The sequence below is a fragment of the Petaurus breviceps genome, unplaced genomic scaffold (assembly GCF_028583685.1).
Source record: "Petaurus breviceps papuanus isolate PSGF00001 unplaced genomic scaffold, PetGlider_PUasm1.0 77, whole genome shotgun sequence".
Classification (NCBI taxonomy): domain Eukaryota; kingdom Metazoa; phylum Chordata; class Mammalia; order Diprotodontia; family Petauridae; genus Petaurus; species Petaurus breviceps.
In genome coordinates this window covers 9,420,799-9,446,733 of record NW_027186492.1, presented here as the reverse complement: position 1 = coordinate 9,446,733, position 25,935 = coordinate 9,420,799, and the positions used below count along the sequence as shown (strand labels likewise).

Here is a 25,935-nt window from a genome sequence, read left to right as displayed (position 1 = left end):
TCTATCTATCTATCTATCTATCTATCTATCTATCTATCTATCTATCTATCTATCTATCTATCTATCTACTTACCTCTTTCCTTCCATGTCTCTGATCCTAGAAGGCAAGCATCAGTGGAAATAACAGCCCCTGAAAGTTATCACAAGCTAAGGAAAATCCTCATTACTCCCTTTTTATTCAGGTGAGCCCCACCATTAAAATGCCATGTTTCCAACATCATCATTTTCATCAATCAATCTGTCCTAGGTGCTATGAGGCTTAGTCTTTGTCTCTAACACTTTCAGTCTAATAGGGAGATGAGGTATATATGTATATATATTATGAGTATATGTATATATGTTTATGTTAAAAAGTGAATCACAGAATTTTATAACTGTGAGCAATTACATAGAAAGGCAACAAACACCTGGTTGTAGGAAGGGGTAAAAGTTACCTAGATGGTGCAGTGGATAGAGTGCTGGATCTCGAGCCAGGAAGACTCCTCTTCCTGAGTTCAAATCTGATCTCAGACACTTCCTAGATGTGTGACCCTGGGCAAGTCACTTAACACTGTTGCCTCAGTTTCCTCATCTCTAAAATGAGTTGGAGAAGGAAATGGCAAACCAATCCACTATCTTTGTCAAGAACCCCCCCCCCCCAAAAGGGTCGTGAAAGGTAGGATGTGACTTAAAGAAACTAAACAACAACAATAAGGAGGAAAAACTCCCAGAAGTCTTGATGTCAAAAGATCAAATATTTTCAATTTCAGAGCTAGTATTTACCAGGCAAGTCACTTAAGTTCTTTGATTCTCAGTTTCCTCATCTGTGAAATGAAGGTAATGATATTTGTTCCACTTACTTCCAAAGATGGTAGTGAGGAAAGCATTTTATTAAGTTTAAAGTGTTATATATAATGTGAGCCCTTATTATCTAGTGCAACCTGCTCATTTTATAGATGAGAAAAATGTAGCCATGAGGGATAATGTAGAAATGAATGAATAATAAATCATTTATTAAAAGCACATGTAACCCTAGTCCCAAAGCCCAGTGGTATAGGACCTTCTCCTTATTGGTAGAAACAATGCCTTGCGCTTGCATGAGGGTAGGTCAGAGTTACAGAGAGACAGAGAAACAGAGACAGAGACAGGAAAGACAGAGAAAAAGAGAGGTCAAGAAGTTGTTGGATAAAGATTGTAATACTTTATTAAGTTTAGTGTTAAATATAATGTAAGTCCTTATTATCTGGTGCAACCTCCTTGTTTTATAGAGTAGGAAAATGTCACCATGAGGGACGAAGAGGAAGAGAGAGAGAGAGAGAGAGAGAGAGAGAAGAGCTTTGCAATTTTAGTCCAGTCTTCAAGTCACTTCAGAAGCTTCTACTTTCCAGCTTTAAGAGACAAGATGGATGATGTCAAACCTACTTCAAATTACTGAAGGAAAAGACTCTGGGAAGAAGTTGGTATGGGAGGAGCTGGCAATCTCCATCATGTTTGTCCCCAGCTTGTTACATTGGAGTCTTCAGGGAACTTCCCTTTGGGTGAGATCTGGGACTCTCTCTTGGTTGAGCTGTATTATTTCACTCCCAATGGGAGAGTTCCTTCTTTCGGTATTGCCTATATGTAGGTATTCTCGGTATTCTCTTATATATACTCTTATATATACTTTCTCCAATTTGTTTCACTATCGATTTGGATAAATGGTTTTCTTGGCCAATTGCTATATATGTGTTCATTGTGGTTTGGTGGATAAGGGGTAAAGTTTTGGATATAAAACTTGGGGTCCTGTTTCCCCCTCCCAATAATGAAACAACAATCAGAAATTAAACTGAATCTGAAAACCACATCCCCTATTAATACTATTGAAGGGGACAGATAGACATAATTCTATGCTGGTACTCCTTCCTTTTGAGGACAGCAGAGTGTTGGTCTTTGGCCCCAACTTCCTGTTTCTCTTTCTGGCAGAAATTAAAGTCTCCTTTGGAGAAGGATGGGGGAAGTAAAAACTAGAGATCGATGTCTGTTTTACCTCTTGAAGAGACACACAATGACACCCTAATGCTGCGTGTAAGTGGACAACCCTCAATATGCATTGGGCTTGCCATGCATCGGGCTCTCCATGCATCAGTTTTGCCACACATATAGCACATTCCAGACAGACCTTCTGCTAAGGGGGATAACTTACCCAAGCTCACACAGCTGGTCAACAACTGAATCAAAACCAAAATTCACTTCCTGTTTATTAATCCAGGTTTTCTTTTATCATACACACACCATGCTTGTCTCTCTAAGTATGTTAGACATCTTGCACTGCCTGTCTGTCTTTCCTGCTGAAAGAACTTCTGTATTGTACCCTCATTTGTCCATGCTCTTGAACCTTAGTATTTGGTGGCAGAAATGGCTGATAAAATTCCAGGCTGATTAATTTCATGTTTAATCTAACTGATACTCTTGTATCCTTTGCAAATAACCTTTTTTTGTACAAAAAAACTGCAATGGCTCATTCCAAACCAGATCAAAGAGGCCTGCATGACTCACAAGCCACTAAATAAACACTGATGCCTGATGGCAGTAATATGGCTATTTATATTCAGAGCTTGATTTAACCAGTGGCATTCCTGTAATAAGATAATAAGCATGAGCTGTTTACTAGGAAGAAAAAGGAGAGAGAGAGAGAAAAAGAGGGAGAAAGACAGTGGTGCTGGTGTTCAATAAAATCTCTTAACAGGCAAATGAGCCTCTGAAATTGGTTGGCAAATATATCCAGAATGAGATGTGCTAATTAGCTGCTGTTACTGATTTTCTGAAATAAAGAGTTTAAACTTTGATTAGCTCTGAAATTCAGTACTATCAAAAACACAGAGTGTATGATGCTCTGTTGAAAGTCATGTCAATTACCAATACTAATTGTAGATACATGCTTGATATTGATAGACCTAGCAATGGCACAATGGTAAATGTATAGTTCTATACATAAATCGTAAGGATCAAAAGGAAGGAATAAGAAATGGTGGTGTCCCAAGCAGGTAAAATGAAGAACAGTGTTGGATGGAAGGATCATGTGAATACTAAGGTCAGACTACAAAACAAATTTTGTCTGCTTGGAAGCTCCTGATTATATGTATACATACAGGCATATGGGTGATATGTTTCATATATGTGCATAGATAGCTAGATATAGATATACACACATTTACACACACATATATTGGTATATATGAACATTTATTGTCTCTGCTTCTGACCACTCTTCCCATCCTGGCTCCTTGTAGACCAGAAACTTCCCTCTAGGTCTCTCAGGCTTATGGTATTATTACTGGGTTGTCTACTTGGAGATGAAGAACAAGAACATTTTACATGGAGTTAAGAAGATTTGAGTGTGAATCTTGCCTCAGACATACTTCCTAACCGTGTGACCCTTGGCTAATTTCTAACTTAGAGAGGCAACATCCAACAATCATTGGATTCAGAGTCAGAAAGATATGGGTCTAAATTTTGTCTCAAATACTTACTAGTTGTGTGACCCTGGGCAAGTCACTTAACTTCTGTGGACCTCAGTTTCCTTATCTATAAAATAAATGGGTTGGCCTCTGAGGTCTCTTCAAGTTCTCAACCTGTAATCCTATCCTGTCCCCTTTCTTCATTTCACCTCAACTCAACAAGCATCTATCATACTCCAAGTCTTTGTCAGGCATTGACAGACACCTGGGTTCAAGACTCTTCTCTGCCATATTCTGGTTATGCAACTCATAGCAAGGCATTTTACTTCTCAATGTCCCTAAACAATTCTTGGAGATCACAAATTTCAGAGGCAATGGTGGATCAAATTCTTCTTTGGGAGCTCCCTACAATGATGAAATAGTGGATCTGGTCATCATCACCACCACCACCACCCTCATCATCATTGATGTTTATATGGTGCCTAACATATACACAAGTTTTTGAAGCCTCCCAAAATCCTTAAGTGGTAGTTACTAGCAATATTGTTATTCTATTTTACAGATATCAAATTTGAGACTCGAAAAGGCTTAATCATCTTCTGAGAGGCCTATGGTGAGTGTAGCAGGAGCTGGTGCTTCTGAGTTTTGAGTCAACCATGTTATCCTCCATTTATACTGCACTGGCCCTTCCTCCTGCTAATAATGTCTTCCAATTTGCAGCTGTGTTATGGGAGTGGGAATTTAAGATCTTCCCTGCCCCTAGGCCCTTTGATAGGTTTAAGTAACTCTGAAAACCTTCCTTGATTTGAAAATATACTCTTCCCCTTAACAGGCTGAATGTGGTCACCTGTAGCCCGTGGCTGGAGGCTTGTTTTTCAGGAATGCCCACACCTTGATACTTTGTGATTGGACAGTGGGTCAAGAGGGTTGTGACATTCTCTGACCCAGGAGAAGGCTATATGTACCCTGATGTGAGGTTTTGCTTTGGGGCTCACTTTGGGAAGACTTGTGTGATTTGTCCAGATGAGACTCTGGGCAGCCGTTGAGCCTCCCAGCTTTGAAAACCCAGATGTTGGTACTTCCCTCTCTGGTAACTAATTAGGTATGTATGGATGTAATGGTCAGACAGCTGGAAGCCTGTCTGCTGATCTGTTTCTCTGTCTGCTTGTAACTTCTGCTTGTAACTTATTTGTATTCTCTGAAGTTCGGGGTACTGACCTTTTCCCCCTGAACTAGGTAAATGACATATGTTTGATTAAAGTAAGATTGTTAACCCATTTTGAGTTGCTTTCCTTTAGAAAAGCAGATATAAGAATCTGTGTTCACAGCCACCCTGGGTATGCTAGAGTGCTTGCTACTATAAGCTGTTAAGAGCATATCTCTACTTTCTTATAATAACCTGTCCCACTAACCGAACTCAAAATTAAGTGTTTTGACAACAGAGGTGTGATTTAAGTAGAGAAAAACAGAATTAATTAAGCACTGATATATTTTAAAAATCATGAAATACATAAAAATGTAAAGCTAAATCACCAGAGAATTCCAGCTCTATCTATAGCATTAAAAACATAAAACATAGGGATTTTTTTTTTGCACCAATGTGGTTAAATCAAGCAATAACCAGTTTTTAAAACTAACCAGTTGTTTGAATTCAACCAATCGGAATATTGTTCATTTGCTTTGGACCTGGTTGGTTAACTGAATTCTCTTTTCAATTCCTTCCCCCCCCCCCCAAATCAGTGCTTATCTGTACAGATGTTATTACTTCAGACCCCAAATGACTGATTTTCTTGGCCAAGAAGAACCAACAAATTCATTAATTGGGGTACTATTCCACTTTTAATGATATGGTAAAACACTCACTAGTTTTAATGAAGAAGTACTGCCTTCATTAAAGTCAGTGTCCATGAGTATTCGATAATATATTTGTGTTTCTACATGTAACGTTTCAAAGTGGGGCTCCAAGCTCAGTCACCACTTTTATACCATTACATTATTGTGAGGAAAATACTTCACAAAACTTAAAGTACCATCTAAACATGAGCTGGCATCATTATCTACAATTGAGGCATAAGTTCTCACATAAGTTAATAAGTTATTGTCCTTTACAATAGATATGTAGCCAGAGCTCTGAGTAATGAATTTGCTAATTGTTCTTCCACTTCCCATACTATCCATTGTTCAAGTTTTACCTATAAAATAGATATAAGCCTGATGAATAAGTGATGTCATAATGAAGGGGAAGCAGTATCTTATTTCTTGTTGTAGAAATGTTTTCTTTTCTCTGCCACAATTTTGGCTCATTTGAAAGATTTTTTTCCCCCTATGAATAGCCAGGCAGGAACCAAGCTGTTAGCATCAATGACAAGAGGAAACAGGTTTAAATTACACCTGGAGGGCTTTTAAGTTAGATTTAGGAAACATTCCTTCACTTTCAGAGTTGGGAGGCAAGCAAATCTTCTTTGTGGGGATTTAAGGAAAAGGAAATTTGAAATCTTTCTGGGCTAAATTTGAGGAGTCAGGGGGCTAGCTAGGATGTAACATATGCATGGGAGATATTTTTATGAAGCATAGTCATTCAAAAGAGGAAGCACTGGGAGAAGGGGTGTGAGACAAGCCAGGTCTGTGAGAAGTGAACAGAACTCCTCCTCACCCTATTTTTCCCTAGTGCCTGGCTCCCTATTAGGACTGGCTTAGCTCACCCTAGTAAGTGAATGCCTAACTTAACCAGAAGCAGTAGGTTTGGTATATTCTGGCATAGCACTTCAGTCTATTATATCTATAGACCTGTGATCTCATAGAGGTAGATATTTCCTGAAACAGTGGAGGTAATAATCCCCCCGTGCAATTCTCATCCATGTTCCTTCCATGTTTGCCACAGGTGGTCCACCCCAGGTGTGGAGGTGCTTACATTCCGAAGATATTGTGTGGATACCAAAGAAGCATATGGGCTGTTCATCAGTTGGGCCTCTCCATGTCCTTCACCAGCCTCCAGCCACCCCCATTTCCAGTTCTGGAACCATAATTAAATCAACTCTGTCATTGTTCCCATAATAGGTGTGTCCAACTCACTCCCTATGACTTCACTGACTACCCTTGAAACTTTCTAAATCAAAATCTATTTCTCCTTGGTCATCATTTCCATATACACACATTCATACAAACATATATGTACAAAATGTGTGTACATATTATAAGTATATATACATGTGTATATTACATAAGCATGTATACTATATATTATATATGCAAGTATATACCTATATTAACATATTATATTGTGTATACTATATACTATATTATATATTACATTATATATAATGTTAATTAGAATAAACATAATAAATATACAATATATAAACAAGCATAATGAGCATACAAATATATATTCATATACATTGTATATAATACATAATATATCTGCTTTACATATAGTATTATATCTGTTTCATATAATATATAATATTATGTGGCTATATATTACATGCCTTATATATGATATTATCTTTTTATATATGCTATGTATTATATATTATACAATATATTTTATATAATAGTATATTGCTGTATGTAATATATATCTTATATAATATTATATACAATTTAGTAGCTTACACTTCACTAATTTGGGGGGCAGACTGTGTGTGTGTGTGTGTGTGTGTGTGTGTGTGTGTGTGGCCTCACCCTCTTAGGATGAAAATTCCTGATCTTCATGTTTGTCTTGTAATTCCAAGGCTTTATGCACTGTCTGTCACACAGTCTAAGTGCTTAATAAATACTCTGTTCTGTCATTCATTCATTCCAAAAAATCGCACAACTAAGCAAAGCTATCCCAAGTCCTTTACATAGTCTGATGAGAGTCTGGAGCATGTATAATTTTTTGGAAGCAGTCAAGAGGGTGTTACCGTAGGGGACCCAGGTGCTGTACTTCCAATATTTCAAAGATCCATGCTATCAACAGTATGAGTATTACCTTCTACACCTTAGCAGTGGAGGTTTTGTCTCCTTCTCCCCCCCTCCCAGGCCTCTTACTGAACGTGCCCCCCTCCCTTCTCCAAAAGCTGATGATGAATGGTGTATTTCACAGACTACCTCTGGACTGCCTCCCTCCTTGGGCAGTTAGGTATACTTTGAGGTGGTCCCTTGTAGGGCTACTGGCTATCTCTACTGAGGGAATTGGCTAAGGAAACTGCGGCAGGACGTCTTTCCTAGGTGGATCAGAGCTTGAGTACCACAAGCTTTCACCTTTGCCTGAGGAATCCATCAAGATAACGAAGCTGTTCCCTAGGCAAGCTTGTTCTTGCCTCTACTCTCACATTCCTTTGTTGTTGTTTAGTCAATTAGTCATGTCTGCCTCGTTGTGACCCCATTTGGGGTTTTCTTGGCAAAGATACTGGAGTGGTTTGCCATTTCCTTCTTCAGCTCATTGTACAGATGAGGAAACCAAGGCAAATAGTGTTATGTGACTTGCCTAGGGTCACACAGCTAGTAAGTGTCTGAGGTCAAATTTGAATAAAGATCCTCCTGACTCCAGGGTTGGCACTCTATCCACTCGACCTAACACCATCTAGCTCTTCCTCACCATTCATAGGATCATAGATTTAGTGTTATAAGGGAAATCAACCAAGCCCAACCTCCTCATTTTACAGTTTCTACAGAGAAGTTAAGTCACTTGATAAAGATCACATGAGTGTTAAGTGACAGAGCTAGGATATGAACTGAGGTCCTCTGACTCTAAGTCCAGAACTGCCTTCTAGGACCCAAGCCAAGGATCCAATCAGAGAGACCCAGCTGCTCTCACTGTGACCTTCTCTTGCATCCCTGGTCCATTTACTGCATCACCAACTATGCTCCCCTGCATTCCACCACCCCACTCCCCAACCAGTCTCAGCATTATCTGACCCCTGTCATCTGTTGCCTTCATCCCTACATATTTGCTGTTGAACTAAAGTAGAAAAAAGTCACGCAACTGTTGTAATTTATGTTATATATCCTCAACTGGGCCCTCACTGCTGCTAGGCAATCCTTGTCATCTCACTATCCCACTCTCCACAGAAGCTCTTCTAAACCTTTTCAGACTTCCTCAAACCTTCCACGGCTTCTCCTGCCACTGTTCTCTTAGCTGATAACCTTGCCTCATATCTTACAGAAAAAGTTGAGGACATTCACCAAGACCTCCCTCTTCTCCCCTCTTACTAATCTCATATCATTCAGATGCCTTCTGCCACTGTCTCCTCCTTCAGTCCTGTCTCACATGAAGAGCTGGCCATACTCCTTCCCAACTCAAACCGCTCTACAAACTGCACAAGCGATCCCATTATAGCCCATCTCCTCCAATAGTTTGTCCCCTCTATCATCCCCCCACTGTCTCACCTTCAATCTCTCCCTGTCTACTTTGTTATTCCCTACTGCATAAAAATATGCTCATGTCTCCACATCTTCAAAAAAAAAAACTATTTTGATCTTTCTATCCCTGCTTACTATGATTCTATATCTGTTCTGCCTTTTGTAGCAAAACTCAAAAGAGGTGCTTTCTCTTTCTCTCCTCTCAGTTGTTGTTGGGCAGGTAGGTTGCTGGGAAGTGGATAGAGCACTGGGCCTGGAAACAGTAAGACTTCTCTTTCTAAGTTCTAATCTGACCTCAGAAACTTACTAGCTGTGTGGCCCTGGACAAGTCACATAACACTATTTGCCTTGGTTTCCTCATCTGTACAATGAGCTGGAGAAGGAAATGGCAAACTGCTCCAGTATCTTTGCCAAGAAAATCCCAAACGCACTCATAAGAAATCAGACATGACCAAAAAAACAACTCTCTTCTTAATCCCCTACAGTCTGGCTTCTGATCCCATCATTCCACTGAAACTCCTCTTCAAAATTACTAATGATCTCCTAATTGCCAAATCCAATGGCCTTTTCTCAGTCTGTACTGTTCCTGATTTTTCTGTAGTCTTTGATGCTGTTGACCACCCTTACTCCTTGATACTCTCTTCTCTCTAGGTTTTAGGATGTTGCTTTTTCTTGGTTCTTCTCCTTAGGTAAGTGACCACTCCTTTTCAGTCTCCATTGCTGGATGCTTATCCAGGTCATACACACTAACCTGGGGTGTCCTGCAAAGCTCTCTTCTCTGCTCCCTCTCTGCCATGTCACTTGGTAATGGCATTAGCTCCCATGGATTTATTTATAATGTCTATGCTGATGATTCTTAAGTCTGCCCATAAAACCATAACTTATCTGCTGAGCACCAGTCTCACATATCCATCTGCCTTTCAGACATCTCAAACAATATCTAGTAGACAGCTTAAATTCATCATGACCAAAACTGAACTTATTTACTTTCCCTCTAAAACCTGTCCCATTCCAAACTGATCTATTGCTGTTAAAGGCATCACCATCTTCCTAGTTTCCCAGGCTTGAAATCTAAGTGTCTTGGGCTGCTCAGTGTCCATCACTAAGCATGATCAGAGATGCGAATAAGAAATGACCAGACCTGGGACGTCTAGGTGGCGCAGTGAGTAAAGCGCTGGCCTTGGAGTCTGGAGGACCTGAGTTTGGTTCCGGCCTCAGACACTTAACACCCACACAAAAAAAACTAGCTGTAAAGCCTTGGGCAAGTTACTTAACCCCAATTTCCCTCCAAAAGGCAAGAAGAAAAAAAAAGAAATGACCAGACCATGTGTGTAGTTCAAGGAAGAGCCATGAACTCCATTCAATGATTCTTTGAACAAGGTTTTTAAAGATCAAGCAGACAAAGATTCAAGTGCTCTTATCATTATTATAGTCTGTCATATCCTGGAGTATTCTTATCATTATCTTAATCTGTTATTTCCTGGAAGTAGCTCAGAATTGGATAAGGCCTTGTTATCTAAGCCACCAAAAAGTCCTAGGAAAGATCAGTTAACTCTGTCATATGCATTCACATAACAAAGGATGCCCTCAAGAGCAGGCTTCAAGGCCAGAAACCAAAGCCAAGATCATCAAGGACATCTACATAGGAACTGACCCCCAAGAATCAAATATTTTGGCTTACTACATCTGTGTCACCTTGACTCCTCACTCCCTCTAACCACGCATTAGTTAATCTGTGGCCAGGGAATATCCATTCCATTCTCTCCTCTGATACTGCCACCGTTCTGGTGTATAACCTCACTCCTGAACTATTGCTATAGCCTACCGGTTGATCTGCTTGCCACAATCTCTTGGCATTTCAGTCTGTCCTCCATTCAGCCTCCAAAGTGATTCTCCTAAAGCACAAGTCCAGTCATGTCACCCCTACCCCCCCACTGAACAAACTCCAGTGGATCGCTATCTACTCCAGAATCAAATACAAAATTCTGTTTGGCATTCAAGGCCCTTCACACCCTAGTAGTCCCTCCTACCTTTCTGGTCTTCTAACATCTTACTCTCCACCGCCACCCCCAGCTACTCTTCAATCCAGTAACACCTGCCTCCTTGGTTTTCCATGAACAAGGTACTCCACCTCTATACTCCAGGCATTTTCTCTGACTGGACCCCAATACCCAGAATGCACTCCCTCCTCATCTTTGCCTACTGCCTCTTCAGCTTCCTTGCCGTCCCAGTTAAACCCCACCTTCTATAGAAACTTTTTTCCCAGCCCCTCTTAATTCCAGGGCCTTCTCCCTGTTTCCTATTTATCATGCACATAGCTTGCTTTGCATGTATTTGTTTTCATGGTGTCTCTCTCATCAAATTGTGAGCTTCTGGAGGGCAGGGACTGTCTTTTGCCTTTCTTTGCATTTTCAGAACTTAGCACAAAGTCTGGCACATAGCAGGCACTTACCTACATACATGCTTACTGACTGATAAGTTTCTCCCTGTGTAAAACCAAGGTAAACAGTAGGATAGGGTTAGGGACTGGGCCTATGATTTCATTGCTATAGGGGACTCTTTCTATCAATACAGAATCAATACCTTCTCTGCCACTTGTACCTTTATTTATCTATTTTTGGAGGGGAGAAGGCAGGGCAATTGGGGTTAAGTGACTTACCCAAGGTCACACAACTAATAAGTGTGTCAAGTATCTGAGTTCACATTTGAACTCAGGTCCTCCTGACTTCAGGGCTTGTGCTCTATTTACTGCAACACCTAGCTGCCCCCACTTGTAGTTTTAAAGAGTTGCTTAGAGGCAGCACTGACAGGTTAAGCCATTTACTTGGGCCCACATAGCCAAGATGTGTCATAGGCAAGATTTGAACTCAGGTTTTCCTGGCTTTGGGGCTATACTAAACCAAGTTCCTGAAAAAAAAAAATTCCAGAAAAGGATGCAGTCCATCACATATGTTTCTGTTATGTCAGAAAATCTCATGACATTAAGGACCCAGTACCCTTTGAGTGTATTTCTCATGTTTCCTAACATTTTTCTTGGCTCTTGCTAGCTCTGTAGAATGGTGTAACAGCAAGCACCCCAAGCATCCTCAGGGTTTGCTGCCACCACAGGTTCTTGGGATCTGCTTTGATAAAGGAAAACAACTCAAAATGGGTTAACAAGCTTATTTTAATCAGTCAAATATGTATCATTTACCTCGTTCAGGGGAAAAAGGTCAGCACCCCGAATTTCAAAGTATACAAGCAGAATTATTAAGACAGAAACAGATCAAGTAGACAGATTTCCAAACTGTCCAACCATTACATCCATACCCAGTCAACATCTGGGTTTCAACATCTGGGTTTTTTCAAAGCCGGGGGGCTCTGGACAACGGCTTCCCATAATCCACATCAAATCACAGAACACTTCTCAAAGTGAGCCCCACAACAAAGCTACACATCAGGGCTTATATAGCCTTCTCCTGGCTCAGAGAATGTAACAACCTTTTGGACCCACTGGCCAATCAAAAAGTATCTACTGAAAAACAAGCCTCCCACCCCAGGCTTCAGGTGCACTTTAGCCTAGGGGCAGGGAAGATCTTCCAAATTTGCATTCCCATTACAAATGGTTTAGCCATATTTTGGTGTCAGCTCTATAAAACTTACAGATTTCCCTACCTCTCCTTGATACCATAATTTCTTCCCCTGCCCCACCTTTTTATTCTTTCTCTAGTCTACACCTATTAATCCACTTTAATGATCTGTATTTTTTCAGGCAGACACTATTTATCACCAGATAAGGAGGGAGAAAATTCCAGGCATGAGGGGCCAGGGGGATAGTTCTTGGATATTGCAGGCCCCCAGATTCCTTTGGGGCGGGGGATAAAACAGAAACTTCCATCTACCCTGGGACTAGCAAAGAGCTCATAGAATCTTGGATCAGGTTTGAAGTATTAATTCTAGGCTGCTGGGGAAGACTAATTGCATTCTTCCTCCACCTGTCTCCCTGCAGTTTTTATCGGGTGAATTCTTTAGGACAACTTTATTGTTAGATATTCTTTCTTTTTTTCTTCCCCACTGACTTGAGTGTGATGTGACTGTTGGCTGTAACATGGAAGTTGCTGCAATTCAGCCTTGGGTGAAGTGATCCTCAAATAATTACCAAATAGAGTTCATGTAACTGAATTAGTGAATTATGTAGGTCTCTTTGAAATGAAAGACCCTTTAGGAATGTAAGATACTTTTGCTCTTTGTTATTAATAACCTTAGCAATGTAAGAATCCAAAGTAGTACTCAATATGCTCCCAGAATGGAAAGACTAAAATTAAAGGATGCAATTGATTTTCATTTTCCATACCTTTCATTTTCTATCCCTTTCATTCTAATAGTCAGGACTGAATGTGTGACAAGTCTTTAAATCTCCTCTGATGTTAATAAGGCATTGACTGTATGGCTCTGTGAATGTCAGAATTCAGCCAAAGTGTAACTGTGGATAGTTTTCTTGCTTAGTATGATTTCTTACCATTTCCCATCACCTGCCTCACCTCTTTACATCTGAGAAACCTCTAACCTATGGGAAGATTTTCCCAGGGTTTAATTTCATTTGGGTACAACTCCTCTCTGAGCCTCATTAATATAAACAGTTACAATTATCTGTCTAATGGACATATCCAGAGAAAAGAATTTCCTTTTCCATAATGCTGTTGGACCAAGGTACCAATCAGAGGGGAGCAAGGATCGCTATGAAAAAAGAACTTGTCTTCCCATAATGTCATGGGATTTGATCAAAACATATGGTAGTACTCTATAAACAAAGGCAGAAGAGTTCAGAAAAGTGTAGGAAGAACTAATATAGAGTGGTGAGTATTATTATCCACAATAATAATTAGCATTTATATTGGGCTTTAAGATTTGGGAAGCTATTTACAAATATTAGCCTCGAAACTACTATGTGAAGTAGGTGCTATTATTATCTCTGTTTTATAGATGAGCAAATAGAAGTTAAGTGACTTGCCCAAAGCCATACTGCTAAGTGTGTGAGGTCAAATTTGAATTCAGATCTTCCTCATTCCAGGTCCAGGCCTCTAGCTTCTGCACCACCTGACTGCCTCTGGCAAATTGATTTTTACAGACTACAGCAAAGTAAATGGACAGAACAAAAAACTAAAATGGAATGCTGTGTAATTAAAATGATCAAAGACATGAGAAAATGTATCTCCTTCCCTGTTCTGGGTTGTGTCAGACTCTCACCAGTCCCTGGGTTGTTTAAGTTTGATATTGTAATGAAACAAGACCCTGGTAACTCATTTAACAGTCAACAAAAGGAGATTTACTTAGCCATGGGAGGAGAAGGATAGGACACCTTGAGTTAATTCAGCTGAACAAAGCTCCCATGGAGACCAACCAGCTAAACATTGGAGAGCCTCCCCGGCTCCTCCTGGCTGCTCTGTACTCAGGAAATGAGGACTAGGTGTCAACAGTCTGAGCCCTTAGTCCCCTGAGCCAACCAAGTCTCAAAGAATGTCTCAATATTTTTAAAGGAAAAATTTGCCTAACCTCCATAGGAGGGTGGGAGGGGAAGGGGTCTGGATATTACTCTTACTGCACTCCCTTTCTTGTAGGTTATGGAGATGATGAGTGTCGAGCATCGAATATACTATCAGACTCCGTAATTGATGTGTTCATTGATTTTGCCAGACTACTTTATGCTCTCTTTAGAAAAAATAGAATTATTAGGAGAGATGGCTCAGTGGGTAGAGGAATATATTCAGAAGTGAAAATGATGGCTAAATAAAAGATAACCTAAAGTTATAAAACTAAAATACAACTTTGGCAGTGGCAAAGGTAGCAGTCTTTAGTTAACAGGGGTGAGGAATTCCTGAGCAAGGCAGAACACAATAGACAACAAGAGTCTAATTGTGCAGTAAAAAGAGAGGATACAGATTGGGCATGACCATGCCAGAGCAAACGAGTGAGAAGAATTCCCATAGAAACAAGTTTAACCCCAAGGTAAGGATGGGCATCTGTATAGGTATCTGGGATTCAGAGAGATTTTGCTCATCTCCTGAGGCAAGGAAATAGCAGTGATTTGTTACTGAGAAAGGACTAAAAAGAAAAGCCATGGTAAGCACATGTGTGTGCACACATAGAGTGGTTTCACTTTTCTAGGATGGTTGGAGTGGGATTTCTTTTTTTCCTTTCTTCATAGTATTTTATTTTTTCCTATTACATGTAAAGAGAGTCTTCAACATTTACTTTCCTAATATTTTGAGTTCCAATTTTTTTTCTCACTTCCTCTACTCCCCCCTCCCCAAGAAAGAGATCAATTTGATATAGGCTGTACATGTACAATCATATTAAACATACTTCCACACTAGTCATAATGTGAAAGAAGAATCAGAACAAGAGAAAAGACATGAGAAAGAAAAAATAATATGCTTTGATCTGCATTCAGACTCCATAGTTCTTTCTCTGGATGTGGATAGCATCATGAGTCTTTTGGAATTGTCTTAGATCCTTGCATTGCTGAGAAGAGCTAAGTCTATCAAACTTGGTCATCACACAATGTTGCTGTTACTGTATATGATCTTCTCCAGGTTCTGCTCACTTCACTCAGTATCAGTTAATGCAAGTTTTTCCAGGTTTTTCTCACTTGCTGCAGTGAGCTTTGGGTTTGAGGAGGGGGAACTGTTGCTGTTGCCACCATTGTTCTCCTGGTCATTCTGCTGCCCCATGTGGTGGTGGTGGTGGTAGAGGGAGTGGTAGGGAGAGGAGGGAAGCCCCTGACACCTCCCTCCTCTCTCTGTGTCTTCTCTTCCCTTCTCTTTATTGAAGATTCTCCGTTTAGTGCTGCTTCAGTCCCAAAACATGCAATATTTCCTTCTTTCAAGAGATGATTTTAAAAATTCCACATCCCAGAAGACTATGAAGGTCTAGGTCACACTTCCCACTGTCCCCTCTTTTCCTGAGGGATGGTGTTTCACAATGATGAGGGAGACACAGATGATGTTGAAGTTTCCAGCTCCATGAAGCTACTCGGATTTCCCCTGTTGGTTCAGGAACAAGATTAATCCATCTGAAAGGAGAGGTAGGAAAGACCCTATTCCTTTTCTCTAAATTTTCTTGTTGTTTAGCCATTTTTCAGTTGTGTCTAATTCTTCATGACCCCATTTGGGTTTTTCTTGGAAGAGATATTGGAGTGGTTTGTGATTTCCGTTTACAGCTCGTTTTAGAGGTGAGGGAAACTGAAGCAAACAGAATTAAGTGACTTATTCAAGGGTCACACAGCTACAGTAGTAAGTGTCTGAGACTGGATTTGAACTCATGAAGATGAGCATTCCTGATTCTAAACCCAGTGTTCTATCCACTGTACCATCTAGCTGCCCTAAATTTTAGTTAAGTTCCATTTCTTTCCTTATGTGTATTATAATCAAATTTTTATTGGAATTGGTAATGGCTAAAAACAAAAATCCCATTCAACTGTATATAAGCACAATATATAGTAAGAAATAATCAGTATGAGAATTTCAGAGAAACAAATATTTTTGTAAACTGATTCAGAGTGAAGTAAGCATTACAAAAAGAACAATATACATAATTACTAAAGCAATATAAATAAAAATCACTAAAAAGAAACTGACTTCTAAGTAAAAAAAAACCAATGATGGTTCTGGAGCACAGATAATGAAACAAACCATACCTCCCTTTTCATAGTATAGAGATATGGGACTGTTAGAACAGAATATTATATATGTTGCCAGATGTGGTCACCATATTCGTTATTTTTGTTTGGTTATTTTTTTTTTTTGTTATATCCAAGATGTAGTGAGGAATTCAATTTGGATTACAGAAGAAGGCTTCCCACCCAGAAATGACATAAAGACCAAAGGTCAGAGTATTGCATTTAAAAAAATTTACTGTTAACTTAAATTTCTTTTATGTAAACTGAAGAACCTGGAAATGAGCTAAATTTAGATGTTCCCAGAGAGGAAATCTGGGCAGAGGCAAACATGAACCATACTAATGTTATTAGAGAGAAGTTCCCTATGATTGAGATCAATCTGATTGCTAAGAGTAGTCTAGGAATCCAACTTAACATTTAGGTTACATGTATATTACTGAAAGAGAATCCCGTGAGAAGCTCGATGTTCCCCCTGTCTTAGGAAGACAAAGACCTGAATTTGATTCCTAGTTCTACCTAGGTTAAGTCACTTAATCCCTCTGGGGCTGTTTCCTCATCTATAAAAAGGAAAAGACTAGGTGACTTTCAATATCCTTTATTTTCAAAATTAATTTTTTTTCAGTTAACAAAGATTTATTTTCCCTTCTTCCCATTTTGACATTGGAAAAAAAAAAAAAACCTTTCTAACAACTATGTATAGTCAAGCAGAAGAAATTCCTGCATTAGCCATGACTGAAAAATAAACATGCCAACTTACACCCTGCATCCATCATCTCTCAGGAAGTGCACAGAATACTTTATCATGAGCCCTCTAGAATAATAACTAATCAGCCAGTGTGCTTTCCAATACTCTATATGTGATCCAGTGATGCCTAAACTTGGAGTTTCCTTTTGTTCATGAACTGTCAGAGCCTGGAGTGCAGCTGTTCATAAATTGCTTGTAGATTTGTGGCAGATGGTATGGACAATAATTTAAGAAGGGTGGGAAGTACTAACAGTAGGTGGCAGAGGGGAGTTTTAGACCACTTGAGTCAGAAAAACTGTAGGAGTTGGTAGGAATGCTAGATCCTTCTCATGGACACAAGATCTTGGCTGGCTGATATTTGGGGGAAAAGAAAGGAAATGAGACTACATGGTGGTAAAGTGGTTATGGAAAGTGGTGACAGAGGTTAGGGGTAGAGTAGGTAGAAGATGATGGCTGTTAAAAGGAATGAGAAGATTGGGCCCATCAAGGCATTCATTTTTGACAAGCTATCATGAAGCATACAAGGGGTTAGATGTGGGGTGGGGGGAGGGAGAGAGAGATATCAGGAAGGGTAAGGGATGAGAAAGGTTGCAGTTTTGTGGAGATGAAGCATGGGTAATGGCAAAGGTTGGCATTTTTCTCATCAATGTTTATCTATCTTTATTCTTTTCTCTTGCTCCATCTCTTAGTCTTTTTCTTCATCTGCCCTTCTCTTTCTTTTTCCATCTTTTCCTTTCTTTCACTCTCAATCTTCTGTTCACCTTTTTCTCTCTTTCCCTTTTGTTCTCCCTCTTTTCCTTTCCTGACTCCTTTTTTTTGCTCTTTCTTTGTCTCTACATCTTTGCCTTGTTCTTTGCCTTCCCCCCAATTTCTCTTCATTTACTAGCTGCAATCAGAAACAAAACTATAAATCTTTTAGCATTTCCTATTTTTGTTTAATAAAGCTTTATATTTCTTGGTTTTAGTTTTTAAATTGGTAAGCCAAACATTCTTATATTTCCTCTCTCTCTCTCTCTCTCTCAAAACTCCCCACTACAATTAATTATGGTTTGCTTTGTTTTTTACTTGTAGCCTTAAATTAACTTTTCCTATGGATCAATGCCTTGAGAGACAAAAAAAAAATCCCTTATTACTATCATATATCATAATTTAATTTCACTTGGTTGATAGTCTAATATTCTTATTATTTAAATAGATTTTTGTTGTTATCTTTCATTTTTACTTTGCCAAGATTTATCTCTCTAGCTTTCAACCCTTTACTAACAGAAAAACCATGTCTATTTTCTTAATATGGCCTTGCAGGAAAAGTTTTTAAAATTACCAGCCCCATTAAAAAAAAACAACCCACTGGTCTTTCTCACATTTCTGACTAGACTATATTCCAGTGGTAAATTAAATCTTGATACCCAATATAAATAAGATGACAAAAGAACAACAACTATTATCATTTTTAAACTCAAAGTGCCCTTTCCATGGTAGATGGTCAGTAAAATCTATTGATTTGATTTGATTGAAAAGGGATGATTCAAAGAAATGAAAATAACATTATATTATGGAATGGAGTAGGAAATGGAATTACAGACTAGCTATTCTCTCAAGTAAATGTATTGAGGCATTTCTATTATTATCTGCTCACCAAAATGAAGACAGAAATGTTTCACTGAGAAAAAGCAAAAAACATTATTCCTTTATTTCTTACCTGCCTTTATTTCCATCTTTTGCACATATCTTTTTAAAATTAAAGTCAGATGTAAAATGACATTAAGTAGAAGCAGGAAACAATATACACAATGACTAAAGTAATGTCAACTGAAAGAAAACTAAAATGAAATTGATCTTTGAGAAGCAACATGAAGTAGTGGGTTGGGTATTGGACTTGAAATCAGAAAAACATGGATTTAAATTTTCAGATACTTAGTAGATGGATAACTCTGATCAAGCCCTTAAACTCTCTGTGCATCAGTTTCCTCATCTGTAACTTTAAATCTATGATCCTCTTATTTGGAGGCTTGACCAATGGGGGTCCATTTCTTGGATCATGCATAGTGTGGTCTGCCTGATACCAGCCTATGGGATTTAGTCAGTCTGATATCAGTTTACGGGATTTAGTCAGTCATTTAACAAGCAATTATTAAGTGCTTACTGTGTCACTTGGCTAAGTGCTTAGGATACCAAGAAGCACACAAAAAAAAATCCCTGCCCTCAAGGAGTTCATATGTGAATGGGGGATACAACATACAAATAACTGTGTACATAAAATATATATTAAATGTATATGTAGACAAACATATATGTGTATATACACATATACACATACGAGAGAGAAAGAGAGAGAGAGAATTTCAGAGGAGACTGGGAAAAGCTTTATGTAGATTGTTTTAGCTGAGACCTGAAGGAATTCTGGAGGCAGAGATGAAGAGGGAGAGAATTCCAAGTATGTGGGAAAACCAATGAAAATGCATAGAGTTGGGAGATACAATGTCTTGTGCAAGGAACAGCAAGGGGACTGGTGTCAATGGATCATAGATTATGTAGAGCTGATTAAGGTAAAAGAAGACTGGAAAAGTTGGAAGTCAGGTTATGAAGGACTCTAAAAGTCAGAGGATTTTTTTTTAAAGAGAATTCTGAAGGTAATGGGCAGTCTCCGGAGTTGAATGAGGAGGATGATATGGTTAGATCTGCCCTTTAGGAAGATAGCTGAATGGAGGATAAAATGGAATGGGAAAAGACATAGGGAAACCAGCAAAAAGACTGTTATGATAGCCCAGGTTTTTCTGACTTTGAATCCAATGTCTTATCCATTATCTCATGTTGATTCTTGATGTTCAATTTCATTTTAGGTAATGAAGGCCCGAAACGGAGTAGCAACTTGGTTGAGTTGTCTTCTGGAAGAGTGTGATTGAGGAACAGCCCTTCACTTCCCTGGTTATGAGCAAACACAGTTATTCTTTGACTGTTTCTGTTGGTTTACTTTGTGGTGTTAAAAAACCTCATAACTGGTTTCTGAGATGGAACTGAGTGTGTATACAAAAGGCAAGAACAAGAGAAATTTTTCTCTTCCTAGTGCTTTTGAGTGATGAGGAAGAAATGCTAAAAGCTTCTTGGTAGGTTAGCCCTTTCCCCACTCAGTTCACCATGGGGTCATGAATATATGACATTCCTATTTCTTCTCTCTCTATCATCACTACTCTTTCCTGACTTTGGGTGAAAGAGTATTGGAAAATGGTGGACCAGGTGATGATCTTGTGAACTTTGAAAGTTGAGAAGACTCCAGCAAATGGAGTTCATAACAGAGCCTGCTAGTAGCTGATGCATCCAGTGGGGAAGTAGGACAGCCCCGAGGAACAAGCTGCCTTGATCTTGCCCATCAGGGAATCAATCCACCAATCAAGACACCATTGCCTACAAGCAAAGAAATGACTCACCCATCAGCTATGCCATACCTAGAAGTGAACTTGGTGAGACGAATGTTTGAAATAACTACTTTTAAGTTAGAACTTATTGTCCCCAGGGACTAAGGTGGTAAATGATTAGCAGGGCCTTGGTTTCATGTTTTTGTACTTTGAGTCTTGCTCTATCTTAGTAAATATCCCTTTCTAGAAAAATAAATTGATATTAACTGATCATTTGATATTAAAGAGATACCAATGGGTTAACTGACATTGGGAATATATTAACTGGCAATTGATATTGGGGAAATATTAACTGGTGATGATATTGGGGATGGGAATGGGGATATGGACTATACCAGATAGAGGCTTATCAATGATAGTACCAATATCCTTCTTTTTCAGAGGTGCCTCTAAACCCTGAAGGAAGCAGTACCAGGTTCTGGAGAGCTGACCTTTCCATGCAAGTGGGATTGGGAGAATAGTTCCAGAGCATCTATGTGCTGTGGTATGACTATGAAATTATAATGAGTTACAATGACTAAATTTAGCCCTGGAGAGAAGAAAATAAAATTCCCTTCAACCAAACAGCAAACGTTTTTTAAGTCTACTCTATGCAAAGTACTATGCTAGGTGCTGGGGATACAGAGTCAAGAAATAAAACAATCTCTTCTCTCAGGAGCTCTGAGTCCTTTTCCTTTGGAAAGGTGGAACATGATGGGTATGGAATGTTGCACATGCTGTCAGACACCATCAATGAGTAGTTGGTATTGCTAAACATATTTTAAAAATCTTTTTGCAAAGGAAGCTTCATTGGGCAGAGCAGGTAAGAAGTATGAATATGATATAAAAGCAAAAGGCACAAAAAAACACTTAGAAAGAAATCTTAAAAAGGAGGAAAAAGGAGCAGCTAGGTGGCACAGTGAATAGAGCACTGGCCCTGAAGTTAGGAGGACCTGAGTTCAAATCTGGCCCCAGACACTTGGCACTTAACTAGCTTTGTGACCTTGGGCAAGTCACTTAAACCCAGTTGCCTTGCCTTCCCCTAACCCCCTCCCAAAAAATGGGAGGAATTTCCATAGGAAAATTTAAAAAATAAATAAATAGTTGGATGGTAAGTTCTTTGTGCATTCATTTTGGTCTCTTCAGACAACCCCTTCCCCTTTACTTCCTCCTCAGAATTTTCAAGGATCTCCAAATAAAATATAGCACAATACTTGAAAATAATGCAATAAATATATTGTCATTGAATTCAGCTGTGATATCTCAAGACCCCACAATTAACTAAGTCATGCAGCCTGTCTTCAGAGACTTGAATCAGTTGTTCCCTGAGAATCAGGACTTGAGGTCTAGCCGACTTGACTCCCCTGAATGTAAGTCTGGTTAGGATTCTCTTTATAACCTTGTTCTCCATGGAACTAATTGCTCCTTGTAATGTTGTGACAGAAAAAAGTTCATTTTGTGCAGGACTAATGATACTAAACTCATTATTGGGTTCTGCCTGAGATGGAATGTTGGAAGCCAAACATTCACATCCGAGAACAGAGTGACATGCATATCAGAGACCCCAAAGAGAGTTGGGACCATTTGATTTTCATTAGGAAAAAGGATATAAGTGGTCACAAGTCAAGGGCCAGAAATCAAATGCATAGCATGTGGGAATCTCAGGGGTGCTAAGCTCAGTAGAACACCACTGTGTGGAAATAGTCATGAGGGAGAGTAGAAATAACTGCAGCAATAATTTAACCTCCCAAGACTTGTCTGGCATAAACTAATGTTAAGAGACAGGTAGGTGGCATAGTGGGTAGGGTGCTGAGCCTTGAGTCAGGAAGACTCATTTTCCTGATTTAAATCTGAACTCGGATGCTTACTAGCTGTGTGGTTTAACCCTGTTTGCCTCAGTTTCCTTGTCTGTAAAATGGGAGCTGGAAAAGTAAATGGTAAACCACTACAATATCTTTGCCAAGAAAACCCCAAACAGGGTCACAAAAAGTTGGATACAACTGAAAAAGAACTGAACAACAAACAACAGCAAAATAAAGCTTGTGTTTCCCCTGTACGGACCATAGGATTAAAAATGTAGAACTGAAGTCCATCCAGTCCACCTCCATTATTTTGCAGAGAAAAATTGAGGTCCCTCATCAGTGAAATATAAAATGATCACACACACACAAAATATAAAAGGTCACACAGTTACCAGGTATAGCAGAACCTCAAACCCTCCAATTCCAAATCCAGTGGGAAATGAGAGGCAAAGGGAGAATAAAGCAATTTTTAAGTATGATAAACCAGGAATTTTGGAGAAAAAAAAAACATGGATAATCCACAATGCAAAATAGATAGATACAAATAATTAGGGGCTTCATAGTGGATAGAGTACTGAATTTAGTCAGAAAGACTTGGGTTTCAATTCTTTCTCTAGACCTTAAAAGCTATATGATTAAGTAAGTGCCTCAGCTTCCTTATCTATAAAATGAGAATAACAAAACCTGTAGTAATTATCTCATAAGATTTGTGAAGTCCTAATGAGACAATGTATAAAAAGCACTTTTTGTAAATCTAAAAACACTATATTAAAATGTCAGCTAATAATAGTAATGATTTAGCAGAAATTCAGGCAAATTCCTTTGATCCCGCACCACCCTTTCCCCACTGGGATTCCAAATGAAATTATTAGTGAGGGATACAGCTGGTACACACACACACACACACACACACACACACACAGACACACACACGTTTAATAAATATATGTATATATATGCATATATATGTATGTATGTCTACAATCTTTTCCTTTTTCACACTGGTGTTTTTTCTTTCTTTCTTCTCTAATTCTTTAGGTTACTGTCATCTTCAGAGCTATATGGGCACCCTCTGGTGGTTGTCTGAAAGCTTCACCTGTACAATGAGATAAAATGATGGTTTCCTATCCGGGACAAGTTACAGTTTGTGTGTTTGATGTCCATCTGTCCACCATCTGTCTCCTCTTGTATCTGGCACCTGAGATCTCTATCCTAAATGAAAAATCAAGAGACACCTTTTGATCATTTTTAGTTCTGATGGAGTAAAGATATTAATAGCACAGAAAGGGCAAAGGGCAGGGGCATGGTATAGGTTTTGGATTGGGCCACAGTGGTCTAGGCTGGGTGTTTCTGGCACACAACAGAGCCTTCTGATCTGATTTCAGTGTGTGGAATTCAAACTCTGAAGAGGAGTTATAGGATGTTGGGAATGTCATTTAACCAGGACTTCATCCTTGGGAAGGTAAATTGTTGTGCCCTGTGACTGGAAGGATGACAAAGGAAAGAGGAAAAGAAACACACAAAATCTGTGGACCAAATACACGCTCTGCCTCCTCCCTAGAACACCTGTCCCTATGCAGAGTGGGATTCCAGATGCTGTGCATCTCTGGCTTCCGGCCATTCCCTAGTTATAGCCAATCCAGGGAGGGGCTGAGCTAAAATATAGTGAGGAAAATGCTGAATTTTGAGAAGTAAAACCTGGGTTCAAATTCTATCTCTACCTCTTGGACAAGTCATTTCACATGGAGGCAGTCTTGCAGTGGGGATATAAAGCTGGACCTGGACTCAGGAATACCGGAATTCAAATTCTGCCTTTGCCCCAAACTCTACAATCATGTCCAAGTCACTTAATTCCCCTGAGCCTCAGTTTCCTCATCTATAAAATGGAAGTAATTATCCCTACCTCACAAAGTTCCTCTGAGTTTCAAAGAATTTAACATATGTAAAGTGCTTTGCAAATCTAAAAGGCTATGTAAATGTCATTTGCTGCCTGGGAGGCAATAATTGGAGAAAAGGCTAAATTTCAGTTAGGGGGTAATGAAAAGGAAGCTGTGATTTTTTTTTCCCCTGATCTGAGGGTCCCCTGATATCTAATGGACCCCCTGCCTTTTTTTTTTAACTGGGCCTGCATTGTTGCTATTCATCCTTCATTCTCAAAGACGAACATTTCTTTGGCAAAGGTGGGGAGCCTTCTTCTACAGATAGTCATCAGCACCCATTTTGCAACTTAGAGAATTAGTCTTAGAGAACAGTCAGACAGCCAAATGTGCCAGAGGCAGGATCAGAACCCTGTCTCTGACTCTGAAGATACTCCTCTAGCCAGTATGCCTGTAATCAGGACAGTACTGGGGCCAGCTCCTACTGACTGAGGAAAGCTGCTTGCAATATTTTTAGTGTGAGCATTACGCTTTGGAAATTGGAAAAAAAAAACAACCTACAAATCAGGACTTGATTTATTTATTGTACTGTTGATTGTTTAGACTTAAGAAAGTCATAGAGAAAATGTTAACAATGAAGATTAAATTTTAAAATGTTTCTAGGGGGCAACTAGGGGTGCAGTTGGTAGAGTACTGACTCTGGAGAACCTGAGTTCAAATCTGCCATCAGACATTTACTAGCTGTGTGACCTTGGGCAAGTCACCTAACCCCAGTTGTCTCCAAAAAGCAAACAAAACAAAAACAAAAAAGTGTTTCTAACAAACATTTCCCTAGAGAGAAACAGAGAGCTGGTTGTTAAACATTCACCAGCACATTGCTACTTATAATGGAGATCAGAAATATATTGGGACAGGGAATATATTACCCCTCTAATGAGACTCTAGCCAGTGGGGGTTATGGACCTAGTAAAGATGTCATTGCCAAGCCGGTACCTATCATAATACCTTGTAGTCCTGTGGTTTCTCTCTCCAAGGGGATCCTTGGCACATTGCATATCTAATTAGTCCTCTCAACACCCCCAGGAGGAATGCTTGTTATCTTCTTTTTGCAGCCAGAGCAACAGGCACAGGGAGATTAAAATGACTCTCCCAACAAAACATGGTTCATCAATGGTGGAACCTGAATTGGAACCCCAGAGAATTACCTTCCATCTATTGGACTATATTCCAGTATTCACCTGAGGCTGCTGCTAAGACCCTCTTTGATCCAGACCCTGAGGTTCACCGTTCACAGCAGTTCAAACACAAACATGCCAATCCTGACCTCCTTCCCCCTGCCTCTATGAGAAAAGGGTTTTCAGAACAAGGAAACTAAGGCAGGGCTTAATTGCCAGTGGGCACCAGAATTCTACATTAGAACCCAGATTCACCTGACCACAGATTCCCTGGACTCAGGCCAGAGCAAGGTTATTATTCCAAAACAAAGGACTATTTTCTCTCTCCAAAGCTGAAGATTCCATTTTGTTAGAATTCTTCTATTTTCATCTTCTATATTAGAACCAGGCCCTGGGAGCAAAAGAGAAAGCCAAGCTATCTAGGCTAATGGGGGGGGGGAACCCAGTTTTCTTTTTGAGCAGCCCAGAAGCCAAGGGTTTCAACTGCAGGGTAGGTTGGAAAACAAAGGGGTTAGTGTGACTGCA

At 39.5% G+C, this 25,935-nt stretch overlaps 2 long non-coding RNA genes across 2 annotated transcripts; one reads left to right on the top strand and one right to left on the bottom strand.

Annotated features, from left to right (window-relative positions):
- Positions 1-15,074: 15,074 nt before the first annotated feature.
- LOC138175500 (uncharacterized) lies at positions 15,075-17,299 on the bottom strand. Its single transcript, XR_011172009.1, has 2 exons — positions 17,177-17,299; positions 15,075-15,784 (listed from the first exon to the last, which is right to left on the bottom strand). It is a non-coding gene; the product is annotated as an uncharacterized lncRNA (long non-coding RNA).
- A 129-nt stretch (positions 17,300-17,428) lies between these two features.
- LOC138175499 (uncharacterized) lies at positions 17,429-23,497 on the top strand. The gene is made up of 4 exons (XR_011172008.1): positions 17,429-17,557; positions 20,005-20,622; positions 20,959-21,061; positions 23,397-23,497. It is a non-coding gene; the product is annotated as an uncharacterized lncRNA (long non-coding RNA).
- Positions 23,498-25,935: the final 2,438 nt, after the last annotated feature.